Raw genomic sequence first — 18,157 nt, 5'->3', positions numbered from 1 at the left:
CGAAAACATTGATCAGATAAATTTGGGTTTAATTTATTTATTTTTTGTGGTGTAATATATAATTGATGTAAAAAATTATATTGCACTAATCTTAACCGGACATTTGTTGTATTTGTCATACTGTCAACTTGACCAACTTGTTTCTTCAATTTTAATATTCAAGTCAGTTTCCCATTTTTGTCTTGACTTATGAATTCCTTGTTTAGTTGCCTGTTTTTGAATCAAACTATACATACAAGAAATAAATTTTTAAAATTTTCCTTTTTGAATTAAAGTTTCTTTTTCGTTAGGTTTTGGCAATAACATTGTTTGACCCAATTTATCTCTTAAATAAGCCCTTAATTGGAAATAACAAAAAAGAGTGTTGTTTGATATTTTGTATTTCTTCTTTAATTGATCAAATGACATTAATATACCTCCTTCAAAACAATCTCCTATATATCTAATCCCTTTTTGAAACCAATTATATAAAAGTTGATTATCCATTGTAAAAGGAATAAGTCTATTTTGGATTAAAGATCTCTTTGCTCATAAAGAATTCCTTATTTCATTATCAACATTTATTTTATTCCATAGATCAATCAAATGTTTTAATATAGGAGATTCTTTCTTTTCCCATATCCATCTAGATTCCCATTTATATATAAAATCTTCTGGTGTATTTTCTCCTATTTTATCTAGTTCTATTCTAATCCATGCTGGCTTATCTTTATCAAAAAAAGATGCAATAAATCTAAGTTGATTTACTTTATAATAATTCTTAAAGTTTGGAAGTTGTAACCCTCCTAGATCAAATTTCCATATCAATTTTTCCAAGGATATTCTTGACATCTTACCTTTCCAAAGGAACTTCCTCACATATTTATTTAACTCTTGAAAAATCTTCTGGGGTAGTTGTATTGGTCGTGTTTGGAATAAGTATTGTAATCTAGGGAATATATTCATTTTTATGGCATTTACTCTGCCTACTAATGTTATTGGTAATATCATCCATTTATCAAGATCTTCTTGAATTTTTTTCAATAATGGTAAATAATTTAATTTATATAGGTTCTTTATATCATTATCAACTCTTATACCGAAATATTTTATACCATTTATCGGCCATCTAAATTGAATTATTAATCGACATTATCTATAATCTCCTTTAGTAAGAGATAGAATTTCACTTTTATCCCAATTTATTTTGTAGCCTGATATTTTCCCATATTCTTCCAATCTAGAAGATAATTTATGCAGCAAATATAATAAAGCAGAACATTGTCAGCAAATAAGTTAATCTTGTATTCCTCCTGGTTAACTCTAAAACCCTTAATATCTGGGTCCGTTCTAATTAATTCAGCTAATGGTTCTATCGCCAACATAAATAAAGCAGGTGATAATGGACAACCTTGCCTAGTTGACCTTGTTAACTGAAATGGTGTTGAAATTTGACCATTTGTTATTACTTTAGCTTTGGGATTAGTATTTAAGGTTTTAATCCATTTTAATATGGATACTCCTAATCCATATTTTTCTAATACCTTAAATAAAAAATCCCATTCCAATCTATCAAATGCTTTTTCTGCATCTAAAGCAACTACCACACTCATTTCCTCCCTCTTTAGTGCCAAATGAATTATGCTAAGTAACCGGGTTACATTATCTGCCAATTGTCTATTTTTGATAAATCCCGTTTGATCCATATGTACTAATTTTGGTAGGTATTTAGATAATCTACTAGATAAATTTTTTGCTATTATTTTATAGTCAGTGTTTAACAAAGAAATAGGTCCATATGATGTTGGCTTTAAAAGATCTCTATAGTTTTTGGCAATACTATTAAAATAGCTGTCGAAAAAGGTTCTGGAGGTTTATGCATTCTTTCCGCTTGATGTATTAACTCCATAAAAGGAGGAATTAGTAAATCTTTAAACTTTTTGTAAAATTTGGGCGGAAAACCATCATCTCCTGGGGATTTATTACTCTGAAGTGATCCTAGAGCTTCTTCGACCTCTTTTAATGTAAAAGGCATATCTAATCCCATCTGTTCTTCCGAATTCAATTTTGGATGAGTTATTTGTGATAAAAACCTTTCTATCTTGACATTATCATTTTGTGATTCTGATTGATAAAATTCGGAATAAAAATTCTTAAAAGTTTCATTAATTTCTAAAGGTTTATGAGTAATTTTGTTTACACGTGTTCTGATTGCATTTATCGTTTTGGAAGTCTGGTCTGTTTTTAACTGCCAAGCAAGCACCTTATGTGATCTTTCACCTAGTTCATAATATCTCTGTTTAGTTCTCATAATTGCTTTTTCTGTTCGATATGTCTGAAGTGTATTATATTGTAACTTCTTGTTAACAGGTTGTCTTTGTTTTTCTTCTGTCAAATATCTTTGAGATTCTTTTTCTAATTTTGTAATTTCTTTTTCCAATTGATCTATTTCTATCATATATTCCTTCTTAATTTTAGAAGTGTAACTTATTATCTGGCCTCTCAAATATGCCTCCATTGCTTCCCACAATATAAATTTATCATCAACTGAATGTGAATTTGTATCTAAAAAAAACTGAATCTGCTTTTTCATAAAATCACAAAAATCTTGACGTTTTAATAATATTGAATTAAATCTCCATCTATAAATCGATTCCTATTTATCTATCATTATCATTGTAATTATCAAGGGAGAATGATCTGACAATATTCTTGCTTTATATTCCATATTTTTCACTCTGTCTTGAATATTCATTGATAATAGGAAAAAATCTATCCTTGAATAAGTTTTGTGTCTATTTGAATAAAATGAGTAATCTCTTTCTTTTGGATTAATTTTTGTCCATATATCAATCAAATTTAAATCTTTCATCAATGATAAAGTTAATTTTGCTACTTTTGATTTTGTGACAACCTTTGTTGATCTATCTAGAACTGGATCTAGACAAAAATTAAAATCTCCACCTATCAATATGTCATGTGCGTCAGCCAAATTCAAAAAGACCTCTTGTATAAATCTTACATCATTTTCATTTGTTACATAAATATTCATAAGAGTCCATAGTTCAGAAAAAATTTGACAATGTGTAGTTACATATCTCCCTGCCGAATCAATTAATACATTTTGTATTTTAATTGGTAATGTGTTATTAACCAAAATTGCAACTCCCCTCGCCTTTGAGTTAAATGAAGCTGCAATAACATTTCCAACCCAATCTCTTTTTAATTTCTGTTGTTCTATCTCTGTTAAGTGTGTTTCTTGTAAAAAAAGCTATATCTATTTTCATTTTCTTAATGTATGTTAAAATCCTTTTTCTTTTCACTGGTCCATTAAGCCAATTAACATTAAAACTTAAAAAAATCAGTAAATTATTCATTGTTTTTAATAGGGTTACTCCAATCTATAATAATACCTAATCTTTCAACTTTCGTGGTACCTTGGGGAATCTTTTTAAAATTCTCCATGTTGCTATGTGTCTCCCCACTGATCATCCAGGCAAAGAAAGGATGATAGAAGAAAAATAGATTATAAAGAAAAAAACAAAATATCCCCCTACTAATGTTGTGGATAAAAAAGAACACAACATTACCCCCCTCTGTTGTACGGGTCGTGGCAATCACCATGATTACACACGTGAATCCCATAGCAATCGATCCGAAGTTCCCCCAGCTCCCCCGCAACACAAAAAAGTATATATATGAGAAAAAGAAAAAAACATCACTACTCTCAATTAATATTTCTCAAATTTTTACCTTTCTCCCCCGTATCATATAATTAAGAATATCTTTAAATATTCTCCTGTCCTTAAATGTCCATCAATTCCATTCCCTGTCCCTGTCTTCATCTTTAATCCATTTCGCTTTTAAATCTTTGGGTGTAGTTAGCGAATATTTGGGAGTTTTTGTGCAAACTCTTCCACGTCTTGATAATCAGTAAAAAATCTTCTTTTTCCATCATCCAAAAAAATTATTGCCGGGTGACACATTATAAATTTATAACCCTTTTCCCATAAAACTGTTTTTGCTGGGTTAAATTCCTTCTTTCTCTTCAAAAGGCAATAACTTATATCAGGATAGAAAAGAACTGTTTTCCCTTCTATCATCAATGGCCCATTTCTCTTTCTGGCACATTGGGCAGCCGCCTTCAGGATCTTTTCTTAGTCTTGATATCTTAAGCATTTTATCAAGATTGATCATGGATTTTGATCAATTTGAGGTCTTGATCTTAAGGCTCAGTGAGCCCTTTCAATTTCAATTAACTGAGTTCCTTCTTCCATTTCCAAGTTTTCCGGGATCCATTTTTGAAAAAAATTTATTGGATCCTCTCCTTCTATACCTTCTTTAAGTCCAACAATCTTAATATTATTTCGTCTGCTAAAATTTTCAAGCATGTCCGCTTTTTCCAACAACTGTTTTCTTTCTGATGTCCAGGCAGAAATATTATCTTCCATTTTATTCATTCTTTCAATGATGTCTCCCTTTGTTCCTTCAAAGTCTGTAATTCTCTTATCCATTTTGTCCTGTCTTTTTATCATTTCGTCAAACATAATCTTCAAATTTTTAATATCTTTTTTATTGCTTTTAATGCATTTAATTTTTCTAATTTATGCATTATTTGCATCAAAGTTTTTCCTATATCTCCAGAAAAACTTTTACCTCCATCTTCATCTGATTTATCCAGAGAATCTGAATCTACCTCAGATTCACTTTCACTTCTGGTTTCGATCGTAACTGGGATTTGTAGTTCAGGATGCTCGCGTTTGCACATGCTTCTTCCTTCACTTTTGCACAATTCTTGTTGGTCCTTTTCTTTAGAAATGGTTGATGTTGCCGCAGTTACCTGTTCTGTATTGCCGGAGGTAAGATGTACTTGAGCCCGCAGTTCTTTCGTGGCGGCGGGCCTTGATTCTGTTCCAGCTTGCGTTGTCTTCAAGGTAATAGTTTTCTTCTGCTTCTGTTTATGAGACATAGTTTGAAACAATCCTGAGTAGTTTATAAGTAACTTTTAGAAAGTATTTACTAACTTTTCTTCATTTAAACATCAATGTATTGATTCTTTATGAGAGAGCTGGATTTCCACGTCTCGATCCTACGTCATCATGCGACGTACCCCCCCAGCCTATGGTTAAATTGGGTAATTGCTGGCTCAAAGGACTGAAAGTGCCTACTTTATTGCAATCAACCAATCAGTAAGTAAATAACTAAATAAATAAATAGATAAATAAATAGAATATCCAACAACTAAGGCTCTATTGTTTTTATGGACTTCAAGATACCATTGGCTGTCTGCTTGAAGTTTTGATTGGCTTTAACTCAGGATGATTGATCTTGTGAGTAAAGAATTCAAACATATACAATTTACAATGACTGATAAGCCAATTCTGTATAAAGAAAGAAGTTTTCTGTTCAGACCTGAACAGTGTGGGTGACAGGACCACGTTGTTCTCCTTGTGCACAAGAAAATAAAAAGAACACTTGAGTCGTAAGAGTGTGTGCGTTCTGGGCCCTGTTATTTTAACTATTTTGTTTTATTATCAGTGACCACTGTTACTTCAACATAACTTTGAGATTGTTTTCAAGTTTCTTCCAGGTCCATAATCCCTTCTGACTGAACTTCTGTTTTGAACTTTGAAGGAATTTTTTTTGGGGTTTGCAGCCTTTCCCTTTGAGGAGATTACTATGCATACTATAAATTATAGCTACTTTCATAACCCATTTTGGCATCACATTTTGAAGAACTATTTAGCTGCGTGAAATGACATAACATTATGTTTGTGATGGATGATTTCTTGAGTAATATAGTAGAATACTGCCACTATTGGATAGAGCTGCACTCTTCAAATTCAGTGTTTGGATACTAGGGGGTTGAGAATTTCCTGCCATTGTGATTAGGAGTTTATAAATAATTTTAGAAATTAATAATTGTTTCAAGTGTTTTCACTGTGGCGAGAAAAAGTCTCAGACATTTTATACAATGAATTTGGTTAGGAAATTGACAAAGAAGGCCATTTCAATTATGAAAAACAATATTAATGCTATTTCTTCATAATGGATTCAGGTCATTGTCATTAACAGTTAATAGGTTGCTCTGTCAGATTGGATTTAGTTTTATGTTTGGTAAAATATCTGAATCTATTTAGACATGGACAGGTGAGGGCCTGTAAGAGCTCTGCATTATTATGGATGTTGTGACTGCTGAAGTTGCAGGATTCAGTGAAGCAATTCATGCACACATCAAGGTATAATGGTGTAATTCATCCTGGCATCAAGTCTCCAGTCGATTCCAATCCAGGGACAATGGCTATAGATAACTAATATCAGATTATCAGCTGCTGGCAATTGGATCAGAAAGGTAAACATCTGCGATTTGATACAACTTGTAAGGAGCAACATTTCTCTAATATTAGCATGAACCTATTTTCATCATTCTTCAAAGTGAACATTACTGTGGTATGGATGCCAATTTGAAAATCCTAAAAAGCTTTTGAAGTCTTGAATTAACAGAGCCACTGACACACAGCTTTAACACAGGCTGCATGCTGAAATTCAACCTGATCTGCATTTTGTAATCTATGAAGGTACTGTCTGGTAACACAAGTATGGAAGTGACTGGTCAGCAAAGAAAATAAAATTACTGATACTGCATGTTTACTTTGGATATGTGTGATATATTTGTTCTTCAATGCTATTATATAGTTTCCAACTATATTTAGTGTCTCTGAGGACTCTGCAGTTATGCTTATATCTATTAATACAGCTACAAACATAGAGTAGGCATTTGCTAAGCACAGGGTTCGATAACTGGAAACATACTGCAACATTTTATGCATTTTTAATGCATCTTTTAATTTTCTTTTACGGATATGAACATAGTTTGATCCATCTTCACGCAAATAGCAGATTTACATTGACAATTTGACTGATCAATAAGCTTAAGCAGGCATTAGGAATTGTTATGTATAAGGAGAGTTAAATAAATGCCTGTGATTTTCAAGAAACATTTTGTTTCGATTTAAGTAAACAGCCCTGTTGATGCTCCAGTTTACAATTCCTGCAATCATGAAGATTAAAAAAAGTAACATTCATTCTAGATCTCACAGTGCAAAAATAATCGTTAATCTAGGATCCAATGACAATGTTTTATTCTTTTAAATGTGAGTACTAATTCACATCCTTCCACACCATTAGGCTCAATGTAACCTCAAATGCAATTTAGCTGTAATCAGCACTCTCCACTTTGACAAGAAAGATTATTGAAAATTTTGAAAGAAACAAATGCTATATATTTAATCCATCATGATCTCAGACTATCTCAAACAGATTTGCAGCTAATGAAATACCTATGAGGTAAAGCCAGTAGTACATCTCAGTATATGCAGCAGCCAATTTGCACAGAGTGTTATAATAACCAGTTTTTGTGATGCTGATTTGGGTGAAATATTGGTCAGGATCTTTCTCTCTTTTTAGGAATGCTTCCTACTGAGTCATGACTGGCATCATTATAATTCTTATGGCGAATTTAAAGAAATACAATCTTGCGATTACAGCTTTCCACCTCGTCATCCCAGTGCTCTCTCACACTGAACTTTCATCTGGAAAAAGCACTGAGAGTACTAAAGGGATAAGATGTGTCCTTGCTGGAGGCTTCAATAAGCAACAGGCATTGGTTGAAGCACCTCTGAGCTAGCCGAGTCTTGAAGGAAAGATCAAGCCGGTGAAGGGTGGTGAGGGTATCAACATGGAGGAAATGCCTACTCAGGTTCATGCACTCCAGTCGATCTACTTCAGATGCATCCGTCCATGACTTACCATCATTCCTTTCGGAAGTCAATTTTTGACTTTCACACAGAGACCACTCTCTGATTTATTGAGCGTTAGTGTCTTCAAAGTAAATTCAAAACAAATCTAGTGTCTTAGATTTAGATAACTATAAGGTGCCATTTGCAGCAACAGAATTATATTCCTCCCAGTCTGTAATCTCACAATATGCTTTATTTTTCATACTACCATATCCTTCACACTACCATTGCGTTTTAGTCAGATGATCAACTCACCAGGCAGACCTGTACATGAGATGCCAACAGTATGAAGCTATAATACAGGATTTCCCTGACTAATGGGAGAAGGCTTCAAGAACATTCACATCCTTGTTGATGGTGGAGTTCCTTATGAGTTAAAAGACAAGGTCAAAATATTTTCAACCACCTGCAACTAGAAGAGCCATGAGAAAGATCAAACCTATTCTCTGTTGTGGATATACAGTAAATACATGATGTAAACATATCCCCAACTGCTCTAGAATATCCTAGATCATGAGAATGCAGACTGAGGAGGAATACAGTATAATTCTGACACTGAGCAATTCATAGCATCTCATGATTGCCCAGTTCTAATTCACTGGACTTTTTTGCTTTTACCTTGGTACAAGAACAATTTAAGAGTCTAGCGCAGAAACAGGCCCTTCTGCCCAACAAGTAAATACCGCCCTTGCACCTCTCTACACCATTTCCATCAACTGCATTGATTTGTGCTTCACCTGCAACATCGACACACTTTCTACATTGACCAGTTCACCTGCTATTTTCCCATCTCTCCTTGTGGCTGATTACTCTTGCTAATTATTTGTTTGCTGATAATATCTCCTCCTTGCTGACGATCAACACTAGCACACCTCAGGAGTGTGTGCTTAGCCCACTGCTCTACTCTCAATATACACATGACTGTGTAGCTCAAATAACATCTATAAATTTGCTGATGATACAACCATTGTTGGTGGAATCTCAGATGAAGATGAGAGGATGTTCAGGAATGAGATATGCCAACTAGTGGAGTGGTGTTGCAGCAACAACCTTGCACTCAATTTCAGTAAGACAGAAGAGTTGTTTGTGGACTTCAGGAAGGGTAAGATGACGAACACATACCAATCCTCACAGAGGGATCAGAAGTGGACAGAGTGAGCAGTTTCAAGTTCCTGCATCTCTGAGGATCTAACCTGTTCCCAACATATCGATGCAGTTACAAAGAAGGCAAGACAGTGATTATACTTCATTAGGAGTTTGAAGAGATTTGGTATATCACCAAGAACACTCAAAAACTTCTATAGATGTACTGTGAAGAGCATTGTGACAGGTTCCGTCACTGTCTGTTATGGGGGGGGGGGGGTGGGTGTAGCTACTGCACAGGACCAAAAGAATATGCAGACGGTCATAAATTTAGTCGGCAATTCAGGAACATCTTCTTTCCCTCTGCCATCGGATTCCCAAATGGACATCGAACCCATGAGCACTACCTCACTTTTAAAATATATATTATTTTGCATTATTTTTAATCTATTCAATATATGTATCATGTAATTGATTTATTATTTTTTTTTTCTTCTGACATTGAACTGTTGCTGCTGTGTTAACAAATTTCATAATATATGCCGATGATAAAAACCTGATTCTAATTTGGATTCATCTGAGGATAGCATATCTGTCTGGAGTTATTAACCTTCTAGATCACTGTTAGAATAAACTACCTCACAGCATTGCAGTAGAAATCTTAGCCAGAGCATTACACTTATTTGCTCTTTCATTCTGTCTGTCCCTGCTCCTAGATGACCCCACATGGTCCGCCAGGCCACTACCCTTTCATGTCTGGCTGAGCCTCCCCCTTCCTATTCCTTTAGACATCTGCCTGGGCTCCTGCTGCATCCAGCACCCCTTTGCATTTCCACTCTGGATCATCCTGCTACCTCTGCACTTCTCTCTGATGTTCACTAACTCTGCACCCTCAAAGTCCAGAGTCGCTTCACTCTGCTCAGACTGTTCACTTTACTTGGTGTGCTGCCTCATTACTCTTCACTCTCCACAACCCATTTCTAGTCACCCTGCTCCCCCTGTGGCCAATTTACTGCTGAACATCCCTCTCTTTGTTTCCTAATCTCTCTGTTCATCCCTGTTTCTGGTTTGCTAGGCCAACACCCTTTCACACTCACCTAGTTCTACCCTTTCTGCTCCCTTTCACGTCTGCTTGGATCCAATGCCAGTTTGCCATTTCCCTGATGGAGCATCCTCCTACCTGGGACACTGACTCATCCCCCTGCACCTCTTCACCTTCTGCAGGCCGCCTCCAGTCACTCTGCCCTCCTTGCTTCATCCTGTGGCCATTTACCGTTGCGTTTTTGTTCCGTAGATTCCCTTTTGCTCTGTCTATTCCCTGTGTCTGGTTTGCCCTGCTCAATCCACTAAGCCATGAGCAAGTCAGGACTATCCAAGACCCAGAGTTGAATAAAGAAGATGCTGTCATTTTCTGATTTTAAATATTCCCTGCATTAATCACTGCTCGAAAAGGGTTCACAGATAGGTGTGCTGCTAATACAATCTCTTTCCGAGAGTGCCATTATAGCTGCCATGTGATTTCAAGAAATGGCTGCATATACTGGACAGCAGTTACATCCTGACCAGAAACACAAACTACTTTGCCACACAAGACTGAACAGATGCAGTAGCAATATTGATACCTACTCTACAACTGAGAAAATTGCCCACAGAACAACTCCAACTGGATTCAGGGTATATAAGGGTAACTATAACTGATGTGGAACAATAAACTGCACTTGTTGGAAGTCCAAAGTAAACCTTAGAAGGTGCTGGAAACACTCAGCAGGTCAAGCAGCAATCAGTGGGGAGATAAACAAAGTTCATGTTTTGTGTCAAGTACCTTAATCAGAAATGGAAAATTACTAAACTACTGCAGAGCAAGGGAAGTGGCAGAGAGGACAGTGGGAATGTTCTTTAATCAAGTGCAGACAAATATTGTCGAGTTAAGAATTAGTTTAAAAACCAGCAATGGGAAACAGACAGACTCTGCAACCAAACAGATTACAGAGGAGGAGGAATTTGCTGTCCTGAGGCAAATTAGGGTGGATAAATCCCCAGGGCCTGACAAGGTATTCCATTGGACCCTGCGGGAGGCGTGCAGAAATACGATTTAAGATTTTTAAATTATCCTTAGCAACAGGTGATGTACCAGTGGATTGGAAGAAAGCCAATGTTGTTCATCTGTTCAAGAAAGGCTTTAAAAATAAAGCAGGAAACTATAGGCCGATGAGCCTGACATCAATAGTAGGAAAGTTATTAGAAAGTGTTCTGAGGGACCATATATATAGGTACTTGAATAGACATGGACTGATTAATGATAGTCAGCATAGGTTTGGGCATGGCAAATCATTTCTAACCAATCTTAAAGAGTTTTATGAAGAAGTTACCAGGCAAGTTGATGAAGGCAGGGCACTGGATGTTGTCTACATGGAGTTTAATAAGGCATTTGACAAGGTCCTGCAAGGGGTAAGAAGGTTCCGTCACTCGGTATTCGAGATGAGGTAGTAAATTGGATTGGACATTGGCTTTGTGGGAGAATTCAGAGAGTGCCTCTCTGACTGGAGGCTTGTGACTAATGGAGTGCTACAGGGATCAGTGTTTCATCTGTTGTTGTTTGTCTGGATGATAATGTCCTTAACTGGATTAGCAAATTTGTGGATGACACCAAAAACAGGGGTGTAGTTGACAACAAGGAAGACTATCAAAGCTTGCAGCAGGTTCTGGATCAGCTGGAAAAAATGAACTGAGAAAATGGTAGTTGGAAGATAACAATACAAGTGCAAGGTGTTCCACGTTGGATAGGACCAGCCAGGGTAGGCGTTACACAGTGAACGGTAGGTCACTGAGAAGTGTGGTAGAACAAAGGAATATGGGAATACAGGTCCATAATTCATTGAAAGTGGTGTCACAGGTAGATAGGGTCATAAAGAAAGCTTCTGGCACATTGACATTCATAAATCAAAGTATCGAGTACAGGAGACGGGATGTTATGTTGAAGTTGTATAAGACATTGTTGAGGCCTAATGTGGAGTCTTGTATACAGTTTTGTTCACTTACCTACATGAAAGATGTAAATAAGGTTGAAAGAGTACAGAGAAAATTTGCAAATATGTTGTCAGGTCTGGAGGAACCGAGTTAAAAGGAAAAATTGAATAGGTTAGAAATTTATTCCTTGAATGTAGAAGATTGTGAGAAAATTTAATGGAGGTATACAAAATTATGAGGGGTAAAGACTGGGTAAGTGCAAGCAGGCTTTTTTCACTGAGGTTGGGTGGGATACCACCTGAGCTCATCGGATAATGGTGATAGGTGAAAAGTTTAAAGGGAACATGAGGGGAAACTTCTTCACTTAGAGGGTGGTGAGAGTGTGGAATGAGCTGCCAGCACACGTGGTGCATGAAAGCTCAAATTCAACGTTTAGGAGAAGTTTGGATAGGCACATGGATGGTAAGGGTATTGAGGGCTATGGTCCCAGTGCAGGTCAATGAGAACAGGGAGTTTAAATTGTTCGGCACGCACCAGATGGGTCGAAGGCCTGTTTCTGCTGTCTTTTTCTATGACTATGGCTCTATGTTTGTTTTCTTACTTTTCCTATTCTGACTTGAAATTCTACCTCTGATTTCCTTCCTTCTGATGTTGTCTGATCTGCTGAGTGCTTTCAGCTTTTTCTGTTTTTGTTCTGGTCATTTATCACCCCACTAGCCTGCCTCAGATTGACACCAAACAAATGAATGGTAGCCTTGACAATGGTTTAAAATGACACTTACCCACCGAAGATCTACCTGATGAAGCTCAACTTAGGTTACAAGAATCTAGATCTCATTATGACCATAAGCCATGGGAACAGAATGAGGACATTTGGCCCATTGAATCGGCTCCACCATTCTATCAGGGCTGATTTATTATTTTTCTCTCAACCCCATTCTCCTGCTGTCTTACCATAACTTTTGACACCCTGACTAATCAAGAAACCATTAACCTCCACTTTAGCTATATGCAATGACTTGGCCTCTACAGCCATCTGTGGCAATGAATTCCACAGATTCCCCATCCTCCGGCTAAAGAAATTCCTCCACATTTCCATTCTAAATGAACGTTCCCTCTATTCTGAGGCTGTGCCCTCTGCTCCTAGACTCCCCACTGTAGGAAACATCCTCTCTATCTCGGCCTTTCAACATTCAGTAGGCTTCAATGAGATCCTCCGGTGAGTATAGGCCCAGAGTGCCTCATACATTAACCCTTCCATTCCCAGAATCATTCTCATGGACATATAACAACAACAACAACAATAATAATAAATTAATATATAAAATAATTAATATTATCATAAAATTCCATTCTAGAGTATCCACTTCTTTATTCCCAAGTTTCTTTCAGTTCTGTTTGGAATCCCATGGCTCATATCCAAAGGCGTAATGGCAACAAAGTCACTAACAAATCAGCAGTTTTCTTTCAAACTGGCTGCAGACCTGGTATTCTGTACATTAATTATTTAAGGAGCTTCTGCTTTCCCTCTGCACTTGATTTCAAAGTGTGAGTATTTTGGACTAAGAAAAGAAAATGCTGGAAAGAGCCTTTTGGGCTACATAGACTAAATTTTGCTTTGCACTATTATTTTAGTCAGTTTTGGATAGACTTCATTAATTGTTCTTATCTCATTCATCTGTATCAAGTAACAAAATGGAAAATGATCCTGGAAAGGGCAGTGCAGCACTATTCTGCTTTCTCATTCCTGTTTACACACCAGTGACCATTAGTCTTTTACCTTTATTTAAAATTTTTGTCCACCTCCGACTATGTGCAGATTACTATCACAATGAGATCTTATCTCCCCTTTCTCTGGTGTTTTCTCATTTCCTGGCTGCCTCTGTTTCCAACTCTGCAAAAAGTCCTGGCCCATTTCTGATGCTCCTTCTCTGTCATCCCGTTTTTCTCTCAATCCCAATCATTCTTCCAACCCCAACACAACTCCCATCCTACCCAATCCTATCCTATATCCTCCAGACTCTGTTTAGCCTCTTGCTGTCTGGGCTGCTTGCTACAGTGCAAAATTAAAAAGAAGTGGCTCCCCATGTATACTGGAGGCAGAGATAAAGGGCTTCAAATCCTATTCAATAAAATACAGCACAGCTTGGATAACTGTTCCAAGGATCATACATTGAACAGTCTTAATAAGAATCTGGTTGTGGTGTAACACTGTATGTAATTCATTTGTTAGACATAAAATATTGAAACAAATGATGTCATTGACTTGATGGCCAGATGGCCTAATTTTGCTTCTATGTCTTATGGTCAAATAAATCTCAGAGAGGCAAATCTATGGATCCAAATCAGTTTTTCTGCTTGTTGTTAGACTTTTATGTATTCTCAGAAATTATAGTACCAGTCTTGGGAATCTTTCAAGAGTTACAGTATAGATGTAGCAGGTATTAATATAAATAGGAACCAACCGATTTTCCAAAAGCCTTGTATAGTACAAGCAGTAATCATTTTTAAATTTAGAAAGTGCCTACAGAGTACAAGCTGCTAGCTTACAGTGGAGAGCTGACTGCTCACGAGTGATGATTTGTAAATGAACGTAACTAATGAGACTGGTCTCATATGCGTCAATCAAACATAAGACATTGGGGCTATATTAATTGGCTTACTTCAAACCAGGCACCAGCTAAGTTATTTTGATGATGATCTGAGAGTACAAAAGTACTCTCATGAAGATGATCCCACGGATGGTCTTCTCGTGGAGGATCATTGTTTTCTTCAGACTGACCGTTAACCCTAAACGCCCTTGCAGCCTTGGCAAACTGAGTACCTGCAGCTTGTAGCGTGTCCTCTGAGTGCATGAGAAAACCACAGGCGTCCGCATATAGTAGCTCACAAATGGGCTCTTGCATTGTTTTTTTTGGGCGAGAAGGCAGCTACTCTCAAACAATGCTCACCAATTATCAGCCTTCCGTCCTCGCCTCCGTGCAACACAGCACTCACTAATTATCAGCAGCCTCCATTGTCTCTCATCAAAAACTGAGAATGGACTGAACACTACTACCTTAAAAATAGCCCGACTACACACTGCCATATTGGGCTGAGAGACCTATAATGAGATTGCTAACGGCTCTGCTCCGTCACTGCCCACCACAGCGAGCGCTAGCATCATGCACTGTGCGTTCAAAAAAACGATGTATTTTTTAAAATCACGATCTCTCTTGGAACCCTGAGCAGCGTCTTACAGAACCCCAGTTGAGAAGCCCTGGTTTAGACTAGCCATATGAAATACTTTTTCCAAACAAAGGTGTCTGAACATTCAGGGGTATATTGTCAGTTACACCGTGCTCCAGTTGAAAATACTGTATGTACTTCAATGGAACCATTTGTTAGACATAAAATATTGAAACCAATGCTGCCATTGAAATTATATTGAATCACCCACTGTTACCTGTTCCTGAGAGTATAAATAAATTTTGTACTTTGAGCTTGGAAGATTCTACTGAGAGGATCTCCAAGAGAATATTTGATCGTCATGATGAATAAAGACTTTCATATCTACCAATTTCTCACAATTACAATACCATATTTTCAAGATTTGCTCCAACCCAGTGAAAACACAAAACTGATTTTTATATATGGTAAGAGAACTATAGATTTTTAATTGATATTTAAATATTATTCTGTTTTTTATAATCATATAACCATATAACAATTACAGCATGGAAACAGGCCATCTTGGCCCTTCTAGTCCGAGCCGAACGCTTACTCTCACCTAGTCCCAGTGACCCGCACTCAGCCCATAACCCTCCATTCCTTTCCTGTCCATATACGTGTACAATTTTACTTTAAATGACAATATCGAACTTGCCTCTACCACTTCTACTGGAAGCTCGTTCCACACAGCTACCACTGTCTGAGTAAAGAAGTTCTCCCTCGTGTTACCCCTAAACTTTTGCCCCTTATGTCCTCTTGTTTGAATCTCCCCTACTCTCAATGGGAAAAGTCTATCCACGTCAACTCTATCTATCCCCCTCATAATTTTAAATACCTCTATCAAGTCCCCCCCAACCTTCTATGCTCCAAAGAATAAAGACCTAACTTGTTCAATCTTTCCCTGTAACTTAGGTGCTGAAACCCAGGTAACATTCTAGTAAGTCTTCCTATACTCTCTCTATTTTGTTGACATCTTTCCTATAATTTGGTGACCAGAACTGTACATAATACTCCAAATTTTACTGTTTAACTGAGTTATGAAACCCTATCCATTCTGAGTTTCAGTAACTCTTTGAGTAGAAAGAAGTAGCCTGGAATCATTGGACTTGACTGCATTTGGGAGAGTATTTGGGCTATTAAAATTCGATTTTCAAATGTGATGCCTTGATAAACTTTTTTTCCCCACAGCTCATACCTAATTACGAATGAGAATAACTTCAAATTATGATACTATTAATGAGACCTGAAATGCTGATATAACAAATAACTCGGTGAAAGTTTACTTGACTTACTTGTTACATTAACATTCTGGTGAGGGACAATGGCACACTGCACTGGGACTTCGAATTGTCCTCCTGTTCAGGTACTGCCCAGTTCTCTACTTCCTGAAAAATTATAACTTTATTACATTTGATTTTTGAAGATGTGATTTTGGGAACAGATCAGCTAAAATTTAGTTTGTATGCTGATAACAATGACTATTAATTGAATCTCCAAATCTTTTTCAAACACAAAGGACTGCATGCATGTCACTACATACAATTCTGAGATTCTTTTTCTGCGGGCATACTTAACAAATCTTTAGAACAGTAACTGTTAACAGGATCTGTGAACTGTAAACATCATGAACTGTAAACAAACTGTGTGAATGCTGATAATAAATAGCAATAAATAATGAGTGTGAAAAAAAATACAAGAGTCTTCAAGTGAGTGTAGTTCATCTATAGAAGTTTGGCAAGGTTTTTGATGACATGCTGAATCTCTGCAGACTCCTGAGGAAGTAGAGGCACTGTTGTACTTTCTTCACGATTATATTTATCTATATGATGGGCCCAAGCCAAGTCCTCTGAGATAGTGACACCCAGGAATTTAAAGTTACTGACTTTCTCCACCCCTATTCTCTGATGATCACTGGCTCATAGACCTCTGGTTTCCCTCTCCTGAGGTCTACAATCAGTTCCTTGGTCTTATTGACATTGAGTGAGTGGTTGTTGTTATTACATCACTCAGCAAATTTTCAACCTCTTTCTCTACTTCATTTCTGGCATAACTGAAACTAAATTGCTTAATTTTCTCAGTCACAGTCATAGTTTGCATAGCGTTTCAAACTGTGATCATGGAGATTCACACAGAAGCAAGTTGCATTTATTCAGCACCTTCAACATAGCATGATAAGTCCCATGACATGTTGAAGTTTTATCAAATGAGCCACATGTGGAAATTTTAGGTCAGATAAGCAAAAACTTAAAAATGGATTCTGAAGGTGAAAAGGAGGGATGGAAAGACTGAGGTGCCCAGGGAGGGACTTTCAGATATTTGGGCCTTGGCAGTTGAGCACAGTCTGATTAAAGTGGAAGCAATCAAAATCAGAGGCATCCAAGGGGCAAGACATGCAGAGCTTAGATATATTTGATGGCTTTAGGGTTGGAGAAGATTAACAGTAATATATTCAGACAGAATTTTAGATACTAATAGAATCAAAGGACATGGGTTTAGGACTGGAAAACGATGCTGAGGTAAATGATCAGCCGGAATCTTTTTGAATAGCAAAGCAGGCACAAGGAGCTAAATGGCTTACTCCAAATTGTCTTTCCTATATTCTATTGTTTGCCTTTTTGAATCTGAAATGCATGATTTTACACACTCCTTTCAGATTACTTTTTCTGAGACTAACTATCTCAGGGACCATAAGACCACCGGACCTAGGAGCAGAAATAGGCCATTCAGCCGATCAAATCTGCTCCACCATTCCATTATGGTTGAGTTATTGTCCCTCTCAACCCCATTCTTTGATGCCCTGATTAATCAAAAATCAATCAACCTCCACCTTAAGTATACCCATTGACTTGGCCTCCACAGCCATCTGTGACAAACAATTCCACAGCTTCATCACCCACTGGCTAAATAAAATTTTCCTCATCTCTGTTCTAAATGGACTTCCCTCAGTTCCTCAGTTCTGAGGTTGTGCCCTCTGGTCCTGGACTCCCCCCACTATAGGAAACATCCTCTCCATATCCATTCAACCCAGACCTTTAATTATTTAATAGGTTTCAATGAGACCATCCCCCACCCCCGCATTCTCCTCAACTCCAGCAAGTGCAGGCCCAGAGCCATCAAGT

Source organism: Hypanus sabinus, chromosome 15 (genome assembly GCF_030144855.1).
Source record: "Hypanus sabinus isolate sHypSab1 chromosome 15, sHypSab1.hap1, whole genome shotgun sequence".
NCBI classification, from domain to species: domain Eukaryota; kingdom Metazoa; phylum Chordata; class Chondrichthyes; order Myliobatiformes; family Dasyatidae; genus Hypanus; species Hypanus sabinus.
This window is presented reverse-complemented; position numbering follows the sequence as displayed.